Source organism: Puma concolor, chromosome C1, assembly GCF_028749965.1.
Source record: "Puma concolor isolate L17-30 chromosome C1, mPumCon1.1.hap2, whole genome shotgun sequence".
Lineage (NCBI taxonomy): Eukaryota > Metazoa > Chordata > Mammalia > Carnivora > Felidae > Puma > Puma concolor.
In genome coordinates this window covers 173,766,710-173,773,627 of record NC_141674.1, presented here as the reverse complement: position 1 = coordinate 173,773,627, position 6,918 = coordinate 173,766,710, and the positions used below count along the sequence as shown (strand labels likewise).

At 34.6% G+C, this 6,918-nt stretch overlaps 1 non-coding gene across 1 annotated transcript; it reads right to left on the bottom strand.

Annotated features, from left to right (window-relative positions):
* Positions 1–444: 444 nt before the first annotated feature.
* Positions 445–547, bottom strand: LOC112849112 (U6 spliceosomal RNA). The gene has a single exon (XR_003222546.1). It is a non-coding gene; the product is annotated as a U6 spliceosomal RNA (small nuclear RNA).
* Positions 548–6,918: the final 6,371 nt, after the last annotated feature.

Genomic DNA, 6,918 nt, shown 5'->3' with positions numbered 1-6,918 from the left:
AACTCCTTGCCATTTAGTTTCAAAAGAAGAAAACATTTACTGTACTAGACCTTACAGTAAGAACATATGTCAAATTGTTTGGACGTAAAACATCAGGTTTTTAAATTTTTTTTTAAAAGAATGTATACTAAATCTCTCAATTCCATAAGTAGGTGGTTGTTCTTGAGTTTTCTCTTCACAATAGCTTAAAAGAGCATTTGAGCAAAGATCCAGATACAACCGATTTAACCGTGATTGCTTGAAATGATTTCATTCTTTCTGCACACCTCTGGTTATACATGATGTTGCTGATCCTTGATGTTCCATTGTGAAGATATGGATCAATGCTTTAAGAAATGCAATGTGATAACAATGTGAAAAAAGGAATAATTTAAACAATATGCTTCCATCAAGGCAAACATGGTGTGTGTGTGTATGCACATATATATGAGTTTATAATGTATTAATAAATGATTATTCAAATTACTTTTTTGTGTCCTCTTTGCACAGAGGCTATGCTAATCTCTGAATCATTTAATTTTAGAATATGTGCTGCCAAAGCAAGTACCATTGAAATTAATTTTTAAATTAGGAAGGATACTATAAGTTGGAAAAATAAATGAATGTAAAATTCACTGAAAACATTATAGAAATAGAACAGAAAGTCTTAAGACTTGAATTGACCTCTATCTGTCAATGATTTAAAAATCAGTAGCTTCACTGAAGTTCTTTCTTCTGAGTTCCAACAATATATCCACTGTCACTGGATATACCACGTAAGGCTCAAAATAAATTTGTAAGAAACTACAAATCTTTCATACTTTATTACACATAGCCCCTGCTTACTCCTCATAATAACCTTTAACAACTTTAACTAGTTCTCAAGGAATCATCTATCTCATTATTTTGCACACCTTAAGCTATAGACCTAGTCAGTCATTCCTCAGTCCACGGAAATTAGTCCAGAAGACAGACACCTGGCTCAAAGAGACCCAGTAAGATCCTCCTCGATACGTTTATTTTAATTGGGGTTTCTTCCTCTGTGATCATCATCTCCAAATTACAGGCAGCCGTATTGTCACCCATTATTGGGAACTGTTTGCGAATTAGGCTATGCAAATAAATCAGATCCAAGATATGTAGAAGGAGAAATAGCAACTTGAAGATATTAGTTCTAGCAGTGACCATAGTCTGATTAAGTCTTGAAAATATCAGAGAAATGGATCAATTGATTATGTTTAAAGTGAGGTCTATCTCTTGCAACTGAGAAAATCACATCATTACCACTCACTGTTACCCACAAACTTATTCCTCCCTCTTCATTAATAATGGGGTGTGATGTTACCATCTTTGTTTTCCCTACTAACCTCTGGTTTGACCTTGGACAGACTTTGAGTATAAAGTTTTTCATATGTTAAAGGAAAAATACAATATTTATATTCCAGCATTGTTTTGAGGGTAAAATGAATCCACTGCCTGCACTGCAATAGTAGTTAGTTATCCACCCAGGTGACTAAGAATCATCTTTGACTTTTCTTGGCCATTCATTACTTTGTATCATTCTGCTTACATTCCTTTTAATCCACTCTTCCTTCACTCTTACTGATTCAGTTCTAAGTAAGTACATCTTGTCTGGGAGCCTGGGTGGCTCTGTCGTCGGTTAAGCCTCCGACTTCGGCTCAGGTCATGATCTCACAGTTTGTGGGTTCGAGCCCGGCATTGTGAGCACAGAATGAGGTGTGACTAGGGACTAGAGCACAGAATAAGACAATTTACCACAATCAGGCTTCCTTCAAGTCAATATATATGTATATTTCCAAAACACAAATCTTTTCATACCACTCCCTTTTTCCCTTAGAAACTTTATTCTGCTTTCCATCATAAGAATAAAATTCAAACTTCTTTGTGGACAATGAATCCCCAGCTTGTAAACTTTTACCTGTTGACGCTACTGCATATGTTACATTCTGTTTCCTAAATGTTTCTCATTTATCTCTGTAGATTTACATATGTTTTCCCCCATGCCGAAAATACCATATTCTCATCTCAACTCCTTCTGTTTCTTTTCATGGGATGTAAGGCAAGAAAAAAAAAAACAAACAAACTCAAAAACAAAACAATTTTACTTCATGTAGTTTTGGTAGCCACCTTCTCACTATTCAACAGTTGTGCTAGGCATTATTGTAATTATATCTTTCTCCCTTAGCAAGCAAGTCAGCAACCTCTATGTTTACATCTATGAATATTTAGCACTAAGCTTAACAAATAATACAATAGAATCCAATTTGGATCCCTGCAGACAATCTTGTCATTTTCATGGTATCATGTTGTCAACTTGGATTGAACATCTATTTATAGTTCTTCCCCATTTAACTTGTCACCTTCACTATAAATAGCTTGCAAAATGAAGTAGAGAATAGCTGTTGATTTTTGATATATCCTTTGAAGAATTATCTCCCAGTTATGTCTAAAAATGTCCATGGACTAGTTGAGATTTTCTAAATATGTACTCTTTTCCTCTTTCTAAATATACTCTCTTCCTCTTTTTCCACCCATTTCCTATGCTATTATTTTTCTACCCTTGAACCTTGGTTTCACTCAGTTAACTATTATTCTTAATATAGACTTTCATTGAAACAGAGTGCACATTGTAAAACATGCACTAATTTAAGAACATACTTTTAATCATTATTATAAATGTTCAAAACTACCCCCACGAGATCAGTTTTCTTATTATCCATATTTAATTGGTGTGGAAATTGATTTAAAGATATATTAATTAATTTGCCCAATTCTACACAACTGGTAATCTCTAGGAAGATAGCAGTAGTCCCCAAGGAAACCAGTGAAATGTCTCCTTTATTCCTTGCTTCTGTTCTAGGTCAAGTGACCAATAAGACAAGGGAGTCATAGAAGCTATGCTGTCACTTTTGTTAATGATGAAAGCTAAGTTGGAAGACATTGCTTATGTTTACAGGTAATTAGATCTGTTAATAAGGGCTGCGTGTGTAGGGCTGTGATTGGCCCAGGACAGGTCCACCCAAATAAGTTAATGTCATGACAAGGAGGAGCAAAGAAGATAGTCCACTCATTTCAAAGATGTTTCCACAAGGAAACCAGGATGAAACCAAACTATGCAGTCCCAGTGTATTATTTAAAAATTTATCAATAAGATATGGTTTCCTACCTCTTTCAAGGCATAATGAGAGAAGTACCAGAAAGACCAGTCACATAGTAAATTCCTTTACACATCGCAGGGGCTGCAGGGTGGGGCTTCAGGAGTAAAGAAGTATTGCTTCCTAACAATGATTACTTCACATATGTTTTTTTCTTACACCTTTCTGCATACCCCATTATGCTGAGCTGATGACTTTGCTTCATACTTCACTGACAAATATTAATAGCTAACACTTATACTTACTTGGGGCCAAACACTGTTCTAAGAGCTTTACATAGATTAACTCTTTTAATGAAATGGAAGCAATCAGGCAGAAACTCCCTCTGTTACATAATGCCAAATCTACAAAACTTCTTCTCTTCCTACTTGTATAATCTTTCTTTAATGTTACAGTGGATAAATTTTTCTGCCTCTATAATGGCCAAACACACAATTCCAAACCCATGCTCATGCTTTGGATCAAATCTGCCCTTACTTTCTCAAGAACGTTGCTCCTGAAATTATTTTATTTTTATGACTGAATCTTTAATAATTTCCTTCCTCCTCAAGTACAACTATTGCTTCTCCATTTATAAAATAGTTTTACACAAATTATATATTTTGTAGGGCTGATGAAATTTCTGTTGCTATTTCCTCAACTCTTCTTCATCTGGCCTCAATTGACTTGCTTGTCAACCATTCTAATGACACCAATTTTATCAGACTCAACAGTTTCCATGATATAAAATCTTGTCTTTTTCTCTTGGCATCATTCTTTTATTTTGTTAAGTTTATTTATTTATTTTGAGAGAGAGGGGAAGAAGAGCAGGAGGGAGTGGGGAGACAGAGGGAGAGAGAGAATTCCATGCAGGCTCTGCACTGACAGCATGGAGCCTGACATGGGGCTTGAATCCACAAATCTGTGAGATCATGACCTGAGCTGAAATCAAGAGTCAGAGGCTTAACTAACTGAGCCTCCTAGGCGTCCCTCTTTAGGCGTAGTTCTTAATCTTAGCATCATTTTTTTTTTTTCATTTAGAAATTTATCTCTCTTATAGTACATTTCTTTTTTGATACAGTATGCTGATCTAACAGTATTTTCTCTTATTTATTTTTTTAAATATTTTACTCACTTCAATATTTTTGCTGTGCCCTCCCCCTAATAACTAAATCTAAATGTTGGGATGTCCCGGAATATACTTCTAGGCCTGCCTTCCCCTAATGATTTTAGAGTCATCTAGACTAATATGTCCTCAAAATATTTGTCTGATGAGGCCTTACACTCTGTTTCAAAATAGTTTTTCTAACTACTTTCTTAATATTTCCCATTTTTTTTAATGTTTATTTATTTATTTTTAGAGAGAGAAAGACTATGCATGCAAGCAGAGGAGGCGCAGAGAAAGAGAGGGGTGAGAGGTGAGAGAGAGAGAATCCCAAGTAGGCTCCACGCTGTGGAGAGCACGGTGTGGGGCTTGACCTCACATACCATGAGATCATGACCTGAGCCAAGATCAAGAGTCAGACACTTAAACAACTGAACCACCCAGGTACCCCATTGTTGTTGTTTTTTTTAATACTAGCATGCATCATACCTAAAACTTGATTGTCCTTCCCTCAGAACTGCTTCTCCCTGAATTCTTTCTATCTTAACAAATGGCCCCACCATCAACACAGAGGCTGAAGCAAAAACTATGATGTCTTCATTCCATTTTTTCACTGAACTGTCATGTCCTGTGCAAACACAAGTCCTTTCAGTTCTACCAAAATATAGTTCAAACCCATCTTTTTTTCATTTCTACTGCCACTTTCTTGATCTAAGTCACACAGATTTATTGCAATAGCCACCTAACTGCATCCTCTGTTGTCCCTTCTGTACTTCTGCAATTAGTCAGGCCTTCACATGGTTTTAAGAACAACCATTTAAAAATGTATTTTGTTACTTTCTGAAAAAAAAAAGACTACTAATTAGAGAAAAAATGTAAACAACTTTTGTGAGCTACGTTGTTTCAAATATTTACTCACTGAGTAAATTTGGGTTTTCATATGACCTTGTATTTTTTTGATTCATATACATTATGTTCAGAGAGTCCTTCTCTGGCCACATTCCATAGTATTCCACCCATCAAGTCACTTGATTTCATTAAGTTCCTTCATACTGCTTATTTACTCTCTGAAGTTAGTAAGTTGGTGTACTTTTTGTTTACATATTTTGTTGTCTCCTCCCACTAAAATATAAGATCTAAAACATCAAGGACATTATCTGCTTTTGACATTACCATATCTCCAGTGGTAAAACAAGCGTGGCATATGGTAGGCAATAAATAATATTTTATTAGGCAAATGGATGAATATGCATAGTATAGTAATTGGAAGAACACATGCAAAAAACATCTTCACTTTTGCTAATGTAATTGGAAAATAATTATTCATCTTTTGACATTGTGCTAATGTTTTTATAATGAAGGTTTACTACTGTAGTCATGTGCAGTCAGAAGACATATATGTGTTTGTAATATTAGTTTTCAAAAAGTGTACTTTAAGATGAGAGATTGTGTGAAAGAATATATAAAAGGGAATTTAAAAAAATCAAACAAAACCAATAATGTTATGTGCTTGAGGAGAATATTAAAACACTGAATCATAAGCTATTTACTTATTAGATATATGTTTTGAGTCTTCTGAGATTTTATGCGTTATTCATTATTATAAACACAATAATGGACAGACAACAAGTAATGTTAAGCTTACATTCACAACTTGTAGGTGTTCTTAGTGTTGATGATTCTTAAAGACAAGGTAAACAATATCTAATATATCTGTGATATGCAATCTGATTTCTAATTGGAATTACATATACAAGCCAATATGTGATTTTCTGAAAGCATATTTCAACAAAACTGAACACAATTATTATTTTAAAATTAAAAATTAAATTTGGATTTTTCCCCTTCTCTCTAATTTAATTTTTCATACATATAGTTAAGGAAACACTAAATCATTAGCTTTGTTTATACGAATTTCTGTCATAAATAAACATCTATCTCTGTATCTAAGTGTCTATCCATCATCTATTTGTCTATCATCTATCTCTATCTTATTTCTCATACCCATTCTTTTTTTTTAAATGAAGTTTAATGTTATATTACAAATGTTATATTAACAAATGATATTGCCGAAGAGAAAAATAGTGATTTATGATTGATTACAATTCTCAGTTTTTATTTGCTCTCCTTTAGAAATAAATCGGCAATGGGCGCCTGGGTGGCGCAGTCGGGTAAGCGTCCGACTTCAGCCAGGTCACGATCTTGCGGTCCGTGAGTTCGAGTCCCGCGTCAGGCTCTGGGCTGATGGCCCAGAGCCTGGAGCCTGTTTCCGTTTCTGTGTCTCCCTCTCTCTCTGCCCCTCCCCTGTTCATGCTCTGTCTCTCTCTGTCCCAAAAATAAATAAACGTTGAAAAAAAAAATTAAAAAAAAAAATAAATAAAAAAAATAAAAAAAAAAAGAAAGAAATCGGCAATTCTACTGGGGAACTACCACCCCCATACAAACTCATTCCATTCTTAAGCAAAGATGACTCTAGGAGTAGATTCAATTGGCTTATTTCATCAGTACTTCCTACTTTCAAACTAAAATAATTAGGGGTAAATTAAAAATCCAATCAAAAGCAAATGGGTCCTCTATGAAGAAAAAAAAAGTCTTTCCTTGGGAAAGAGGTCATAAAAGTAGGAAATATAAGAAAGTTTCAATTCTTTTGCCTCCAGGGTATAAGGGGAAAAAAGCAAG